Raw genomic sequence first — 18,785 nt, 5'->3', positions numbered from 1 at the left:
ATGTTTGTGCCATAAAGCATAGAGCATGCATGTTTGGTCTCATACCAATCATTTTATAGTCTTATATGGAGAAAGTAGAATTTGGTAGTGATTGAATTCTTATCTATGCATCTGGGTATTGGGAGGGTGGTATATGGGAATATTTTTATTTTTTCAATCTGTATTTATCATTTCACTTTAAGAACTGATTACTATGTGTATATTAGTTGGTGGCTTATAAACCCCTGAAATTTGTTTTTCATGATTCTGAAGGCTAGGAAGTCTAAAATCAAGACACCAGAGGATTCAGTGTATGTATGGTGTGTTTGATTCTTCAATAACATTTATCTGCTTCCTGAGACTTCACATAGTAGAAGAAGGTGAAGAAGTTTTTAGGGTCTCTTTTTTAAGGCACTAATTCCATTAATGGGGGCTCTACCCTGATAATCAAGTCATGGTGAAAAAAAAAGTCTCTACCACTTAATACTTTTGAGTGTAAGATTTAAGCATATGAATTTTGGGAAACACAGAAACTCATTTAGTAGCAGTGACTGTGTTTATCCTAGATTAAAATTTTGTTATTTTCAAGGCATATGTTCACTCTGTAGGTATGTATATATATTTTGTACTAGATGAAGATTAACAATATCTTTTAGAGTCATATCTTGGGAGACTCTCCAGCTGCCTTTGGTGTCTTATCAGTATTGACTCCTCCGGCTGAAGCAATTTGATCCTCTCAAAACTCAAACTGATAGTGGGAACTTCTTTTTCTGTCTTGTTTCCTTTCACCAAAAATTGCTATTTCTTTTTTTAAGAACAACTAGAAAATAACTGAAAACCTTCTGTGGTGCTAAATCACTGTCAAAAAATAAAATCTGTTTTAAAGCTGGAAATACCTTGAGTAAAGCCATTTAATGTGACTAGAAGCAGATTCTGAAGAAAATGGTAAACAAACTCGTTAGCAGCAACGTGCACGTTAATTTACTCATCCAGCAGATGATGAGTACTGAGTCTGAGGGATCTGTTTCAGTGCCTAAAATACAAAGGTGGATAAAGGCTCAGTTACAGATCTTCAGGAACTAATAGTCATCTGAGAAAAGTGGATTTGTAAATAGATAATTATAGTTCTGAGAAGCATGAGGAATTAAACAATAGGAAATTGTGCAAGGTGCAGTGCTGACACAAAAGAAGTAACAAAGCTAACTGGACAAGTTATAACAGGCTTCACAATTTGAAGAGTGCATAGAAGTTTCCTCCAATTGGCAACTTCCAATTCAGTTGAACTATCTTCATGCTTCCTGTTCGATTTAGATTGCATTTTCAAACTTGTTTCTCAAATGAGGGAAAAAAGATGAGGCATTGGATTGAGCAAAGCAAGGACAAGTATAGCAGACACTATAAGATGGATATATGATGTTTGTTGAATTTAGTAGATACTCTTCGTATTCTTTTGGCATTCCCATTTTACCTGTTGAATTTCCTCTTATTTATACCTGAGAACTTTGTCTGACAGGGTTGCCACTGTGGGGAAGACTAGAGGTATTGAAATATTGAGGCTATAAGTGACATCATTTTGCTGATGACAGATTGGATGGCAAAACCCCTGAAGTTTTAAATCTTGAGACTGAAAGTGTGGGACATATCTATACCATATACCAGAGGTCCCCAAGAACACTGAGTCCCAGTTCCCAACAGTCATAACTTGCTAATTATTGCACCTTGAATTGGCTTCCTGTCTTCTTTGTATCACTTCTCTTGATGCTTTCTGTAAACACCATTTCAATAAACTACCTGGATTCAAATACCTGTCTCAGGTCTGATCCTGGAGAACTCAATTTAACACATTGGACAATTGACTGGCTATGAGGGATAAAAGAGGAGAATCTCTAAGAATCTCCCATGCTGCTGGTGTAGCAAACAGATGGATACTAGCACCACTTACTGAATTTTCACTGCCTTCCAGTGCCTTGCAGGTGTTAAGTGAAGATCCTTCCCAGCCAAGCCCTAAAGAGATCGTGAATGGAAGTGCCTATGACATTATGAGTCTGTATAGTAATAGGTTGTATTGTCTTTAGTATCCTGTTTTTCTTGCTGGCATCTCCATATGCATCTGCAAGACCTTAGCCATGCCAGTACTTTCTATTCCAGCTTCTGCCCTTGTCCCAGGAGGATGTCTGTTATTTTTGGATTGATGCTCAATCCCTTAGCTCTGTTCTTGGGTGCTTTTCCCAGGGCTTTCCCCACATCTATCATTTTTACACTATTGATACTATGTTCTAGAAATATGTTTGCCTCTACAAGGTGCTCTAGCTCAATCCTGTGCCTGGGACATTGTTAACCTTCTCAGTGATGCTGTTTACTGTATTGTTTGGTACTTTCAATGTGCTTGATGTCACAGCTATGCACTCCATATCCATGAAGTGACAAGAGAGAACTTCCCATTCTTGTTCTCACACTGTTATAAAGGAAGAGCGGGTAGGCTGGACAAATGACACTTTTTTGCCCATATTTCCTCTGACAAGGACACATTCCACATTTTATTTACATTTTAAGACTAATTTCTTTTTTTAAAAAAGATGTATTTTATTTATTTAAAGACAGAGTTACAGGGAGAGGTAGAGACACAGAGAGAGGTCTTCCATCCACTGGTTCACTCCCCAGATGGTTGCAATGGCTGGAGCCATGTCGATTTAAAGCCAGGAGCCAGGAGCTTCTTCTGGGTCTCCCACATGGGTGCAGGGGTCCAAGGACTTGGGCCACCTTCTACTGCTTTCCCAAGTCGTAGGAGGGAGCTGGATGGGAAGAGGAGCAGCTGGGACTAGAACCAGCGCCCAAATGGGATACCAGTACTGTAGGCGAGGGCTTTAACCCACTGTGCCGCAGACTAACTTTACTTTCAAAATCACATAGCCTTACACCTATGTCCTTTTTTGTTGACTTCACTTAAATGCATAATTTGCAAAGCAAAGACTGTTTATATTTACCATGTCTGTTAAATGAAACACACAGAAACAGCTTTTAACGGTAATACATTGTCCCACCCCCACATTTATTTATTGTGAATACAGTTATCCAAACAATCCTGAATGTATTCTTAGAACTACTAGTTGTCAGCACCCACACTGCTTCAAAATTAATGCGATTTGTGATAATATTCATTGTACCTGCTACCTTAAACAATTGCAGCTGTGGCTATTTGCTACGCAAGATGAATAAAGGATGCCATTTCTGCTTTTCCTTCTTGAGATTTTTACTTTTCAGAAAAGCATCTGTACTTCCACCTGACACTTCTTGCCAGGCTTTTGTCTTGTAAACCTGAATTCTACTTTGAGTACTCCAGGCTTATGTTTAAATGACAGTGCTTCAACAAGAGAAAGAAAAATGTGCTGGATTTTCACTCTTGTTTCCTGAAAACATAATATGTATACATATATTAGATATATTCTTACAAATGTCTGGGTCATGTATATCAGCTGGATATTTCTACTTAATGTGTGGGTATTTTGCATCATGATTTAATCAAAGCATTGCTATTACTAGAAGAGTCTTGATTTAAGACGTAAAATTAATTGTGTGTTTGTCTTTTTGATGACTGTGGAAGGGTCATGTTTTATTTAATTAGACATGCTAGCTCTTGAAGTATAACCCGGATACTAAATGAATTTTGCCAGTTTGCCAATAGTGGTATGCTCTGCGCATCTACCATCCCACTGGAATTATTTATTCCACCCATGTTAATTTTTGTTTCAAATCTAACTGATGGGAGGAGCTTCTGGATAGTTCCACATTCTATCCTCAGGCTGTATATTCTTTTCTCATAGTTTGCCCTTGGTGGCCTAATAAATGCACCTCTCCATCATGGAAGTGTCATATCTTCAACATCTTCGACCATAGCATCACCTACACCTTTTTGTCCTTCTTCAACTTCTTCCAACAAGTGAAAATTATGAGGAACTTACTTTAACTACTATGGAAACTTCCATATTCTCCTAGAGAACAATGAACCCAAATTCACCACTTTATGAAAGCGGATTTTCAAGTTTAAATGCAGATCTTGTATCTCAGGGCATTCATTTGAAACAAAAATGAGTGAGTTGGTTATGAGTTCAGGTAATAGCCATCAAAGTGAACTTGGGACATCTACTCCACTCCTACACCTCGACCAAGTTATTGTTCAATTTATTATGTCCACATATGAAGGATAAAATTTGAACACTAGACATCCCTTGAAATTATTTTTTTGCCTCTCAGATTTTATAAGAATGAATGTCATATGTTATCTAATTATGAAAGAGAGAGAGTAAAAGAAAGAGAAAGAGATTGAGATTGATTTCCTACCACTGTGTTCACTTAACAAATGCCTGTAAGAGTTGGGGCTCAGCCAGGTTGGAGCCAGGAGCTGAGAACTTTCTCTGGGCCTCCCAAGGGGGTTACAGGAATATAACTACTTGAGCCATTACCTCCTGCCTCCCATGATACACATTAGCAGGAAATGAGAATCAGGAGTGGAACCTGGACTCAAATTAGGAAGTATCATATGGTGTATGGACATCCCAAATGCTTACCTCTTAACCTTCTTTCAAATGTAACCCCAATGCTGCTGTGTCAACCAGAAACATTTTACCTTTTTCATATCATATATGTAGTTTGTTTTCCCAGCCTATAGGAGTCTGTCTCTCTCATTGTTGAAGAAATGAGACATTTGTATATAGATTATATTCACATGGTGCTGTTTCACATATTTCTCTGTTCTCTGTGGTTCTGATAAATTAGAATCCAGAGGGATGCTCATGTCTGATTCTCTTTTTTGCAAGATGACTTTAGTATTGTATACTTGCATCAAAAGATACACAATATTTGCTTTAAGCAGGCTTTAATGATCACTATCTCAATCATTTTATTACGAGGTTGTAAAATAGTACGATGGTTATCATTCCTTCATCATTTATTAGCTGGGGTTTTCAAAGGAGAACTTCTGTATATTACTTATTTGGTTGCACTGTTACAGAGTTAATACAGGAGAAACATAGCAAATACCTCAGTTTCTCTCCAAAGAGAACAATTTCCAAAATAATGAGGTAGTTTTATAATCTCCAAAGATTACCAGTAATGATTTTATTTATTATTGCTTGTTTTTTTTTTTTTTGTTTTGGCGTCAGTGTGATTGTATGGATTTAAAAATATGTAAATATAACTGATGTGTTTAAATACTTTGTTGCTGTTGTTGTTATCTTTTATCTCCATAATTTCCCATCTCTATCCAATGGAAGACTCTCTACTGTGGCTACTCTGATGTGGGATACAGGGATTTTTAACTGGCTTCTTAACTGCTAGGCTAAACTCCTTGCTTGCATAATTTTATGTGTATGTACAATGTGCATTTTTGTGTGTATATGTGTGTATTTATATATTTGGTCCAGTGGAGTAGTCTTTGACCTTTCAGATGATGCTGTGTCAACACATGATCTAAGGTTCCTGATTGTTCCTGCAGAAGGGCATTTCACTAGTTGGTATAGAGCCAGGGAGGACAGCTATCAAAGCACATCTCACATCATAGTTTTCTCCTTGTCCCTGTTTTACACTATACCCCTTCAAGATATTGCATAACATTTTAATTGGTTCTAATTCATTTTTTTTTCCTCTCTTGCTGCTTTTCATGCTAACTCAACCAAAGTAGAGCTGATACCCTGGCTTTATTTAAAGATAGTACCTTCAAGCACTATCAAGCATAGAAAGTTAATTCTTACTTATTATTAAGCCAAAACAGTAACATATTTCCAACACCATTAGAAGATATATTTTTTAAATAAAATGATTGCTTGACAAATTTTTCAACCTTCCTATGAGTGGAGATGTATGTGAACATGAATGTTAGTCCTCTCTATTTTTGAATAATTTGTTCTTTAAAAGAACCAACATATGGATAAGTGTTAGGCCTAGAGGTTTTTTGTTTATTTATTTGACAGGTAGATTTACAGATAGAAGGAGAGACAGAGAGAAAGGTCTTCCACTCTCTAGTTCACTCCCCAAATGACCACAACGATTGGAGCTGGTCTGATCTGAAGCTAGGAGCCAGGAGCTTCTTCTGGGTCTTCCATGCAGATGCAGGGGCTCAAGCACTTTGAGCCATCTTCTAATACTTTCCTAGGCCATAGCAGAAAGCTGGAGCAGAAGAGGAGCAACTGGGACATGAACTGGTGGCCATATGGGATGCCGGAGCCACAGACAGAAGCTTAGTCCACTATGCCAGAGTACCAGCCCCTAGCCTAGAAGTTAAGATGCTTCTCGGTATGCCTATATTTCATATTGAAGTACCTGGGTTTGAGACCTAGTTCTGCACCTAATTCCAACTTCGTGATAGTGTGCACCCTGGGAGGCAGCAGGTGATGGCCCCAGTAGTTGGATTCCTGTTACTCACATGGCAGACCTGGATTGAGTTCTCAGTTCCCTTATTCAGTCAAGCCCAACCCTACTTGTTATGGGTGTTCAGGTACTAAACCAGTGAATGGTAATGTGCTTTTCTTTCCTGTCTCCATGTCTCTCGCTTACTCCCTCGCACTCTCCTTCTGAAATAAAAATAATAAATAAATGAAAATTTTAAAAAGAAGCAATTCAATTTCCTCCTGTGTTAACACATTTTACTTGGTGCTTGTTATAGCATAGTGCTACTCTTTCTTGAATAATAAACAATCCAATTTAAATGAAACTAAAAATTCCTGTGTTCAATCAATGCTTATTTATATTATTTTTTAAAAAGTTACTTACATAAGCACAAATATAAAACAAAGGGCACACTGTTTATGGCTAAAGGGCATATAGATCTATAATACCAAATAATATTTTCAAATTAAATAAAACACAAGTACAAAAAAGCGATAAATTTCAAATGCATAACCTTAATGTGCCTGCCAATATTGCTTTGGATAAATTAAATGGCCTTATGGAATGCAAATATAATATTGGCAGCATTGGTGCAAGTTCTTTTATCTTCAGCACTTCTTTTTGTTCTATGTGCTATGAAGACTAAGTTATTTCACTGTTTCCTCTATTAAAACCTTTACAACATATTAATGTGTACATGTCTTTGCCATTAGGTAGTCATATGTTTTTGTGTCATCAACTTCCTCCAGTTGCAAAGGTGTATGTTCTGTTTTGGTGTGCTATTTTCATTATACCACAATGAAAATAATAAACTCTTGAGTTTAGGAAACTGAAGTTTCAGTATAAAAATGTTTTTCATAAGAGTTTCCCTAATTAATAAGGTTGTGCTCTCACTACTGGAAGAAGAGCATGAGTGAGATCAATATGTACACACCTGAAATGGCTTCATTCTTGTTTTCATTAGGAGACACCAAATGTCAACCAATCATGCTCTAACAGCCAAAGAAATCTTGGGCACAGAAGTACGTGTTCTTGAAAATTACATAGCAGTAATGTTACATGTCTTGTTCCATTTTGTGTAGCTATAATAAAATACTTGTCGTTGGGAAATTTATATGGAAAAAGGGTTTATTTGGTCATGATTCTGGTGGCTGAAGAGTATAAAATGAATGGTTCTGGCACCTGGTAATTGTGCCCTGGTTGTTTGACAACATGGTGGATAAAGTCAAATGGTGTGTGACAGAGGAGAGAAGGAGAAAGAGTGAAGGAGGGAGAGAGGGCAGGTTCACTTTTTTGTAACAACTTTCTTTCTCAGCAGCTAACTCACTCCTATGAGACATAACCTATTTTACAATACCAGTATTTTTGGGCTGGCACTGTGGCAGCAGGTTAAAGTCCTGGCCTGAAGCGCCAGCATCCCATATGGGCGCTGGTTCTAGTTCCGGCTGCTCCTTTTCCAGTCCAGCTCTCTGCTGTGGCCTGGGATAGCAGTAGAAGATGGCCCAAGTCCTTGGGCCCCTGCACCTGCATGGGAGACCCAGAAGAAGCTCCTGGCTTTGGATCAGCGCAGTTCTGGCTGTTGCAACCATCTGGGGAGTGAACCAGCAGATGGAAGACCTCTCTCTGCCTCTACCTCTCTCTGTGACTCTGTCTTTCAAATACATAAAATAAATCTTTTAAAAAAAAGTATTAATTCCTTCACAAGGACAGTCATGACTTAGTCACCACCAGTTTGTCCCTGCCCATTAAAATCCTGCCACCTTTCAATGTCATTACATTGCGAACTGAGCTGCCAGCATATGAACCTTTGGGGGATAAACCATATACAAACCATAGCAGTTTACACTCAAATAGTTCAAAAGCAACTCCTAATAACTGCTTGGGATTAGCTCAGAGATAAGGCCAATACAACTTTTTGCTAAAAAGTAAATACAATATTACTTTCTTTTCAACATGCTAATTAAAGTAAATGGAGAACTATAAAACAAAATATTTATAAACAGTAGTCATTTTGACTAGTGGGATTATGAACATTAATTAAATATTAAAATTTCATTCGATATTTATTGGAGAGTTATTGAGTTTCTATGGGACAAGCATTGTGCTAAGGGCTTTGCTGTATCAGAATGTTCTGATTTATTTACAATGACTGTTTATTAAAGCTAAAACAAAATGTATAGTTTGCTTACAGAATAGCAGTGGGAATAATTGGAGGCTGAGGTTAAATAGAATGGGTGAGTCAACAATACCATAAAATCCTTTTATTAAGTATTATGTTCAGCTACTCTTTCATATTTCAAACATTTATTAAGTATAATATTTCCTTAGAGGAAGAAAAACATAAAGAAAGCAAATGAATATCTGTCTAAATAGATGAAATCAAATCAAAATAACAAAACCCCTAAGTCAAGTTGGACAAAAATACAGCAAAACAAAAAGCTGAGATGAAATATCTTATCCTTCTACTACATTTTTTTAGAATGGCAGGCCACATAAATTTTATTCATCCATGTTGTATAATTTCCAAAATTTCTATACATAATTCATAATTTTATGTAAAAATAGACTATAGTATTCAAAAAAACATATTGAGTATAATCATGCAGTACCCAAATATGTTTATGCATATATGTGTATGTTCACATAAATATACATATTTTTATTTTCACTGTATTTGAAAAGCATAGGGAGAGGAGAGAAAGAGAAAGAGAGAGGTGTCTTTTATCCATTGATCAGGCTGAAGCTAAGAGGCCAGAGCTCAATCCAGGCTTCTCACGTGACTGGCAGGAACCTAAGTACTTGAAGCATCATTTGTTGCCTTCCAAAGTGCACACTGGCAGGAAGCTAGAATTGGAAGCAGGACCAAGATTTTAATGCACTTACTCCAATAGGGGTATGGGTATCCCAAGCAGCATCTTAACCACTGTGTCAATGTCTGCCCCTCTATATCTAATTGTAGTAAAATGATCATGTTCCCCTCTTGGCACATTCACTGATGTTGGTATGCAGGACTTTATCTAAATATCATGACATTTTCAAACCAAACAATAGAAAGATAGATATAGGGCAAAAAGAAAGACTCAGTTTTATTCTAATGGTCACCTTCTGGTCTCTCACTGAGATTGTTAATGAACCCAGAATAAGAGTCTATAAATGCATTAGTCTAACCTAAGGTGAAACTGTGTAAAACTGCCTATTCAGTAAAATAAATGAAAAAGACTTGCATGGAGGCACAGAGCCAAAGGTTAGGTGAAAAGATTTATAAAGAAGACTACTAAAATGGAGAAAGGGTAATTGAGTTACAATCCCATTATTTCAAATGCAATCTATATATTCAAAACTCTCTGACTCTTGGTCTGTAAGAACAACACCTAGAATCAAAGCAAGATCAAAACAGTCTGGAAATTATGAATGTGCTTCCTAAATGAAAAATGCTGTATATCTTATCAGTAAATACATAAAGAATGTTCTATTTCTCAATCTCATTATTATTCTTTTCTTAAAAGATTTATTTATATATTAGAAAGGCAGAGGCAGAGAGAGAGAGAGAGAGAGCGCCTTCCATCTGCTGGTTCACTTCCCAAATAGCCACAGCAGCCAGAGCTGCACCGATCCAAAGCCAGGAGCCAGGAGCTTCTTCCAGATCTCCCACGCAGGTGCAGGGCCCCAAGCACTTGGGCCATCTTCTACTGCTTTCCCAGGCCATAGCAGAGAGCTCGATCAGACGTGGAGCAGCTGGGACTCAAACTGGCACCCGTATAGGATGCCGGCACTGCAGGCGGCTGCTTTACCTGCTAGGCCACAGCGCCATTACTATTCTAGAAATGGTCTTTTCTATTAATATTTAAGAGTAGTTGATTATTGAATATAATATCTATTGGAAAATAGAATTTTCAGAGGATAATAGCAGAAGAAAATAACTATATTGCTGCTTGCTATCAATAGGCATGTGACCCATCATTCTGTTTCTATAAAATTAATAATAACCATGGAAGCCAATGTTTGTTTCTCATACCTGCAGCATTGTTTTCAGCCCTTAGCTAATGTTTCCATAAGAGGGCAAAACTGATTCTGTGATTCAGAGAAAAGATATTTATTAAAACAAACTACCTAAAATTTAAAAAATCAAAAAATCAAAAAAAGAAATACCTGTGTGTATCAGTATTGCTGCAAATACAATTTTGTCAAACTTTGTTTTATATATTTATCAATCCAATGGTTAATAATAACATATCACTGTAGATTTAATGATCTGTGATTATTTTAAAATTTACAGCATATGAGTGAAAATGTCATCTTTTCATTTGATTATTGTTTATAGTCCTTGCCTATATCCCCACTGAACTAGGATGGTTTTACTTGTTGAACTCTTTGTTTAGTGGAGCATTAAGCCTTTAACTATAAAGTAAATTGAAATGTTACCTTAGAAATTTTTGATATATTTTTATTTATATGAGATGAAAAAATTTCATGTATTTTGTTTATACAGATTATCTTTAAAATTAATAGAGAAAAGGAGGGAGAGAGAAGCAGAGAGGGAGGGAGGAAAGGAATTATTATTATATTCTTAGAATTGTATCTGTGAACTACATTGAATCTGCTTGCTTTGTATTTATATCACATCAACATGAGAGAAAAAATAAAACCAATTATGTATCAGAAAAAGCAAATAGTTGAATTGTTTACAGCTTCTTCCATGGAGAGAGAATTCCTGGTCTAAAAATCATATGGCCTTGACAAATGAGCCAAACCAACAAATGAGCCAAACAAATGTCCAAGACAAAGCAGAACATCCGTTAAAGTGGTAAAGCAGATTTCAATCAGGGAAACAGCCTGGCATGAACTGCACTCAACATCCATTTGACAGAGGTAACTGGATGTTTTAGAGAGAGAATGATAGAATGAAGGTGAGTGGGTGGGCTCATTCAAGTCAGGAAAGTGAAAAATTACTGAAAGAAGGAGCAGGTTTGTCCATTTGCAACTTACAGGGATTTGTTAACAAGTGCTTAAGTGAGGTTCCTGCTCCCCACAGAAACTGGGAAATGTTTTGAGGCCTGGTCAAGAAGAAGGTTTAGAGGAGTCTGGCTAGAGTTTGGTCAAGGAGACAGTGTTTGTCAATTTATCCTCCTGTTCAAGGCAAGAAGGTGCATTCTTTGTTCTTCTGAACAATGTGAGTCCATTCGTCATTTGATTGCCTTTTGTTTATTAAGTACCAGCCAAACCATCTGTTGAGACTTGAGAAACACAAAGATTAATGGTTGTAGATGACCGCCTATACATCCAGTTTGGGAGTCCAGAGAACAATCAGTTGAACACATTTCTACACTTTAAGTTATAAGCAGCTTTTGCTGGTAGACTAAGAACAGCAATAGCAATAGGATGGATTTTCTGGTCTATGCTTTGAATGTTTGTGGCGATGGCACAGATACCAGTTTCACAATCAGAGTTATTTCCCAGAGCAGAATAAGGAAGAGTCAAGAGTTCTGGTGGACTTTCTGAACGGCCTGTGCGGTGGTGGCTCCAGATAGAGCAGTTGCCCATGCATGATTTGCTGTGATGCTGAATCCTTTGAAGGGCATATCCATTTTTTGGTTGCAGAATGCAGAGCTTTTTCAGATCTGACCTAAGGGAGGAGATAGCTACAAGACAAACTGAGTGCCAGTAAGGATCTAGGGAATCAGATTTAATTCTCAGTGATGCCCAGGAACGAGAGGAAAGAAAATTGGAAACATCAGTTTGGAGAATTGTAGCCAGAGTTTTTGCTGAGGGTTGATGAAATGTGTAAGATGGCAGGGTCCAGTTTAATTTAAATAATAGAATCTCAAAGATAATGAACAGGACTAGAATCTGATAACTTAGGGTGTGTTGTACTTTAACAGCACATAGCAAAGCTGGAATTGGATGCGATTTCCCGGATATAGGGACACGAAAATGTAGTAATTGAGAGTTGGCTCTGAGGTCATATTGCCTGTGTTTTAATCAGATACCTCTACTTTATTCATTACTTTGCTTTCAAGCAAGTCATTTACTTTTCTCTGGGTCTCTGGTTGTCTTATTTGAAAGAGGGATACTCTGAAGGAGAATATACCCGTGGGGTGATATTGTGGCGCAGCAGGTTAAGCCACTCTGCAAGTTGGCATCCCATATCTGAGCTCCCGCTACTCTGCTTTCTATCCAGCTCCCTGCTAAATTGCCTGGGAAGGAAGCAGAAGATAGTCCAAGTGTTTGGATCCCTGGATCCCTGCCACCCATGTGGGAGACCTGGATGGAGTTCCAGGTTCCTGATGGCAGCCTGGCTCAGCACCAGCTGTTGTGGCCATTTGAGCAGTGAATCAGTGGATAGAGGATCTCTCTCTCGCTCTCTGTTTCTCCCACTCTTTTATCATTTTGCCTTTGAAATAAATAAGTCCTTTTAAATAAACAATATGTACCTTATAGGACTGTTTTAATAATCAAATAAGAAACTTACTTTGATCCATGTCTGATACATTACTGTAAGCAATTACCTTGCTAAGGTACAGTTAGCTTTATGTTTAAGAAAAAAAATAAATATTTATTAAGTGAACATATTCAAAATAAGTTACTGAGAGTACTGCTTAGTTCATTAAAAGTGATCACTTTTGATCTATTAAAAAATACACCCTGAAACAAATTCCTGTATGGTTGTTTTAAAGTAATTTTGCGTGTTAAAGCTAGATCTACAGAAAATAGAAAATGTTTAATTCTTTTGAATAGCATATTTGCAACAGTGTACATTACATTTGTGATAATGTACACGCTGGTTAACAAAGAGTTTATTTAACATATGGAAGTCAAGTGAATGTGGTAACACATTGGTGAATAAGATTACTTTCTATTTAGGTTAAAAACTCCTCTACATTTTGCAGACATGAAAAAAAAGGAGAAAATAGGAAATGCTATATGAAGATCTGTCTTAATAAGCATTAATTGAATGGCTGGAATTTTTAGCTAAAGGCTATACTCTTAATTAAAATTACCTTCAGGGTAAAAATATACCTTTTCTGTGGATACAAGATTGCTAGATAATTTACAGATATAGTAAGTGAAAGGATACGAATATAAGATAATTGATAGTTCTCAGGCAAATTAAATAGTGGGAGGATATTGTGTTAGAATATCAACATTTAAGCTACAATTATGTTGGTGAAAATCCCTCCACTGCTCAAAAACTCAGAGATTTCAGCACACGTAAGGTTTATCTGAGAATTTAAAGGAAACAAAATTTGCAAAAGTGATTGAAAGTAACTAAGTTTATTAAATAATTTCCCTTTCTTATAATTTCTTGTGTTTTGGTTGTCTTGATCTCTTGCTATATATTATATTTTCATTTATTCTCTTTTTATTTATTAATCTTTTTATTTTATTTATTTTTAAATTTTATTTAAGTTATACAAGTTTCATGTATTTCAGATGTACAGATTCAGGAACATAGTGACACTTCCTCCCTACATTCCCTCCCACCTTTGCTCTAACCCTTCTTCCTCCTCCCTCTCAGATTCCCACTGTTAGTTTTACAAAGATCTATTTTCAGTTTATTTAATGATGTTATAGTTAACCCTACACTAAGTAAAAGAGTTCAACAAATAGTATGAAGAGAGAGAGAGAAAAAAAAAAAAAACATTGCTCCTCAACGGAAGAGACGGTCAAATCTCAAAATGTGTATTTCACCCCAATCCATTACATTTTAGGTACTCTATTAGTTACCTTGGATCAGGGAAAACACAGGATATCTGTCTTTTTGGGACTGACTTATTTCACTAAGTAGAATGGTTTCCAGTTGAGTCCATCTTGAAGCTTTGTTACTGAATCACAGCACAATCAGAAAAATATATAAGCCATAAATATAGATAATCACCACTTGGATTAAAAATAGGAATTAATTTACTTGATTATTACTGTACTATCTTTTCTATAACACTGAAATTCTAGGTTCATAATGACAGTATAATAGCTTATTTGGTTTATTCTACAATATATAATGGTTCCAAAATGACAGTTCCTCAATTATCTTATAAAACAAAATTAACACATAGAGCTTAATAGTAACTTTTGCATTGATTTTATTATTACAGGTTTATAGATATTGGCTAATGCTTCTGATAATCAGGCTGTTCTCAATCATCTGTCTGAAGACAGTCTTACTCTACAGCCATGTGTTTCTTATCCCAACTGGAGCCTGTTTGATCAGACATTATGTCTTCCATATTTTTTCCTATGTGACTAATCAGTGTTCCTTCTGAATTGCTAATCCTTAGCTTTGGTTGATCTTGTGGGTTTTTCATTTCCTTTTCTTATTAGGGGTTACCCTGGCTGTGAAAGTTTTCTCACACTTTTGTTTCCTTCTTTTCTCCCCTATCCCTAGATCCTTAAATAACAATAACTTCCATATTTCCAGGTGAAAGAATCAAGTCAGGTGATAGTGTTCATTTTGAACTAGAGGAGTTGTCTCTGAATTCAGACAAAGGCATATATATATATTCCAGTTTGACGATATATTGAGCCTGTTTCCTATATACCCATATCACCAATTTCCAATGCATTAGCTATTATAGTATTTTATTTTATTTTAAGAATATCTTATTTATTTATTTGAGAGATAGAGTTATAGACAGTGAGAGGGAAAGACAGAAAAGTTTTCTGTCTGCTGGTTCACTCCCAGCTGCAACGGCCAGAGCTGAGCTGATCTGAATCCAGGAGCCAGGAGCTTCTTCTGGGTCTCTCATACAGGTACAGGAGCCCAAGTGCTTGGGCTCTCTTCTACTGCTTTCCCAGGCCATAACAGAGAGCTGGATTGGAAGAGGAGTAGCCGGGACTCGAACCAGAATCCATATGGGATGCCAGTGCTGTAGGCAGAGGATTAACCTACTACCCCACAGTGCTAGCCCCTATAGTATTTTATGTTATATGAATGCACCATGAAGATATAGACTATGTATACAGTAATCCTCCTGTGTTGTAGTTTTTCATTTGCTGTCCATGGTTTGAGTTACCTGTGTTCAGTTGCATTCCAAAAATATTAAGTGTTAATTTCAAGAAATAAGCAATTCATAAGTTTTAAGTTGCATGCTGGTATAAATAGCATAATGAAATTCTATACCATCTTGTTTTGTCCTGTTTAGGACATGTGAATCATTCCATCATCCACCATATCTACACAGCATACAATACCTGAGTATTAGTCACATATTATTCAACTTTTTATTACTAAAAAAAAATGCTAAGGCAGCTAACTTTATAAAGAGAAAAAGGTATATTTGGCTCACAAGTTTGGAAGTTCAAGTCCAAGGTCAGGAGATCCTAAAGGTCTGATTAGAGTGGTGGATGACAATAGCTTAACACATGCAGAGGAAGGGCCACATGATAAACTGGGAAGCTAGGAGAGAGTCCAGGCTCAACTGGTGCTGTAATAATGAATCTAATGAGAGTTACCTTTTAAGAGAATGCCCCCAGTGAACTCACTGAACTCCAACTACTGATGGTCTCTTTTCCTTTCAATGGACCCACTCTGCAGACCAAGGCCTTAACACATGGGCTTTGGGGTGCACATCCAAACTAATGCAATCCATAGCAGTGTTCATCCTGGTTATTAGATCGGTTGTCATGGTATTATAGTACTCATATGCAATAGCCTAATGCTGTATCACAGTGTCTACATCACTCACTTCACTTTATGTAGGCATTGTATCATCTCAAACAAAACCTTAATATTTTGAGAGAGACAGATCACATTCATATAACTTTTATTATAGTATTATATAATAGCTCTATGATTAGCTCTTCATCTTTTACTGTGCTAAGTTATTAGTTTAACTTTATCACAGGTGTGTATATACAGGAAATCATAGTGTATATATTGTTTGTCACTATCCTTGTTTTCAAGCATCTTCTGCACTTTGTTTATTGCTATTTATCAAGTGTCTGGTACATACTAAACACTAAACTATTAGCTGAATGAATCAAGATAAAATTGAAAGGGGAAATATAATTTCTTAAGTTAGCTTTCTCCTCTCTCCCCTAAAATATATTCTGGAGCAGAAATGATACGCTGGTTTAAGAAAAATAAAAACACTGGAGTTTATGATGACTCTAACATTTGATACAGATATAAAAACACAAGAAATGAGGATAGTATGGTAATTTAAGTGGTACCCTATTTGTTGACATTAATAATAGATTCATCAGGCCAAATATTTACTTTTTAGCTCTGGAAATCATAATGTAAGAGAAACATCGGGAAAGAAGAGCCTATCTAGAAAGCAACTGATAAATTAAGGGATGTATTAGCTGTTTTCAAATACGCTATTCAAAGAGCAGTTCAGTACAATAGGGATGAAGGGATCCAGGTTTCTGTTTAAGATTTACACAAACTAACTGCTAACCAACTAACTGTAAGAGAGAAATGGTAAGTGTAACTTGGTAAGAGTAGAAATGGCCAAAAATAGAAAAAGTTGAATTTGGAAGTGGTGTTCCCCCCACCCCTCACACCTCAATGGGATATGGGGTTGAGACATAACATCTGTTTAAGGAGTGCTGTGGTGTGGCCTGGGGCACAAATTAGTAATTGGAGGAAATTAGAGGATTTTAAAAATATCCTCACTGGGCAGGCACCGTGGCTCACTTGGCTCATCTTCCACCTGCGGCACCGGCACTCCTCTTCCAGTCCAGATCTCTGCTGTGGCCCAGGAAGGTAGTGGGGGATGGCTCAAGTGCTTGGGCCCCTGTACCCGCACAGGAGACCAGGAAGAAGCACCTGGCTCCTGGCTTCAGATCAGTGCAGCACGGGCCATGGTGGCCATTTTGAGGAGTGAACCAATGGAGGGAAGACCTTTTTCTCTGTCACTCTCTCTCTCTCTCTGTCTAACTCTGCCTGGCAAAAAAAAAAAAAAAAAAAAAAAAAAAAAAAATTTCACTGGACCCTTTGTCATTCCTAGAAGTGTTTCCAGAGCCATCTCCACTACCATCGCTCTACAATAATTCCTTGAACTAAATAGCTCACTTCTATCTGTTTCATGTTGGGTTTCTGTGTCACATTCCCTTTGAAGAAACAGTTTCCATTCAATGGGAGATCCTTGGTTCTGATGTACTCCTATAGATCCTTGAAGCAGTTTGTTTTTAAGTTGGTTGAATGGATTGGGGTAGAAGGAACCCATTGCACAGAACTGATTCTCTATTACAAATCTACAAAGATCTTAAAGTCCAGAAATATTAGTAAACATATTAATATGTTAAAATTATAATATGCTTGATTCCTTTCTAGCATTTTGTCACAATGAAGTTAGCAAATGAAATTAAAAATGCGATGATATATTGATGACCATATTCACATGGTTTTGTATACACAAATGTGAGAAGCAGATGGGACAGCCCAAGAAAAGCATTCACAAAAGTTTCTGCAGCCAACCAGTGTTGCACCTGTTAACCTGAAAGTAGATTAATAAGGAGATTAGCCACTGTCTTTTCTTAGTGCAGATAAAGATATGTTATTATTTTCACTGAAATTTCTCCTTGGTAGTACAATCAGGCTATGTCTTTTTCCTAGTTTAAAATTGCCATATGTATTTTTACTTGTAATAACATATTGTCCTTGAAAATTCCAGTTGGATAATTTGGACTATCCTATTTAGACAGTATAAAATTATTTTAAATTCTGTCCCATATCATTGGCTTTAATGATCTGTAATGAATATTTTCATATTTATTTGCATTTTTAGATATTATTTTCTCATGCTCCTTGTGATTAGTGATTAGTAATGTCTTCCTCAATTTTCTGAGTTGCTTAAATTATTTAATATTGAGAAATTAAATTCTGGTTACATACACTAATGATATTTTGTATTTAACATATTAAATATTGATGTTATTTTTAAAGACCTGTACTTTCAATCCTGTTGTAGAGTTGGGGAAAACAAACTAAGCATTATGTTGGGGCATAAGTGACTTGCATGGTGATTATATGCTGAACGAATGGAAAATACACAAATGGATAGTTTTGACTCTAATACATCTTATGTATCTCTATAATGCACACTTGTATTAGGTATTAGGTGACTCGTGTTATTTTTGGTATGAGAAAGCATCATTACATCTTTTGTATTTAAAAGTTATTTTTCAATTCAAAAGTTTTCTCACATCTTAAGTTAAATTTGCATTTGAATTCAGAAACTCTACTGATGTGAAGCATGAACAATATTAGAAATCATCAGTATGAAATTTAACATAAGGTAAGACGTTTAAAAAAAAAAAAGCCTGCCGGATCTGAGAGCCAGAACCTATTATCTGAAAAATAAGATGAACTCACTTATGGACCTTTATTTTTAAACTGAAACTTCTAAATTTTGGGAAATGGGTGGTGAATGGATTTCTGATATATGGAGCATGAAGCAGTTGGAAACTATATTAAGGGT

The 18,785-nt window shown here is 36.4% G+C and overlaps 1 protein-coding gene and 1 pseudogene across 15 annotated transcripts in view; one reads left to right on the top strand and one right to left on the bottom strand.

The window, feature by feature from the left end:
- DMD (dystrophin) overlaps window positions 1-18,785 on the top strand; it is a 2,248,405-nt gene that overhangs the window by 373,123 nt on the left and 1,856,497 nt on the right. The window lies entirely within an intron of this gene.
- The window catches only part of LOC103351783 (ubiquitin-conjugating enzyme E2 variant 2 pseudogene), a 116,607-nt pseudogene continuing 101,366 nt past the window's right edge, over window positions 3,545-18,785 (bottom strand).

This window comes from Oryctolagus cuniculus, chromosome X (assembly GCF_964237555.1).
Source record: "Oryctolagus cuniculus chromosome X, mOryCun1.1, whole genome shotgun sequence".
Classification (NCBI taxonomy): Eukaryota; Metazoa; Chordata; class Mammalia; order Lagomorpha; family Leporidae; genus Oryctolagus; species Oryctolagus cuniculus.
The sequence above is the reverse complement of the archived record's forward strand: the minus strand, read 5'-3'. Positions and strand labels throughout refer to the sequence as shown.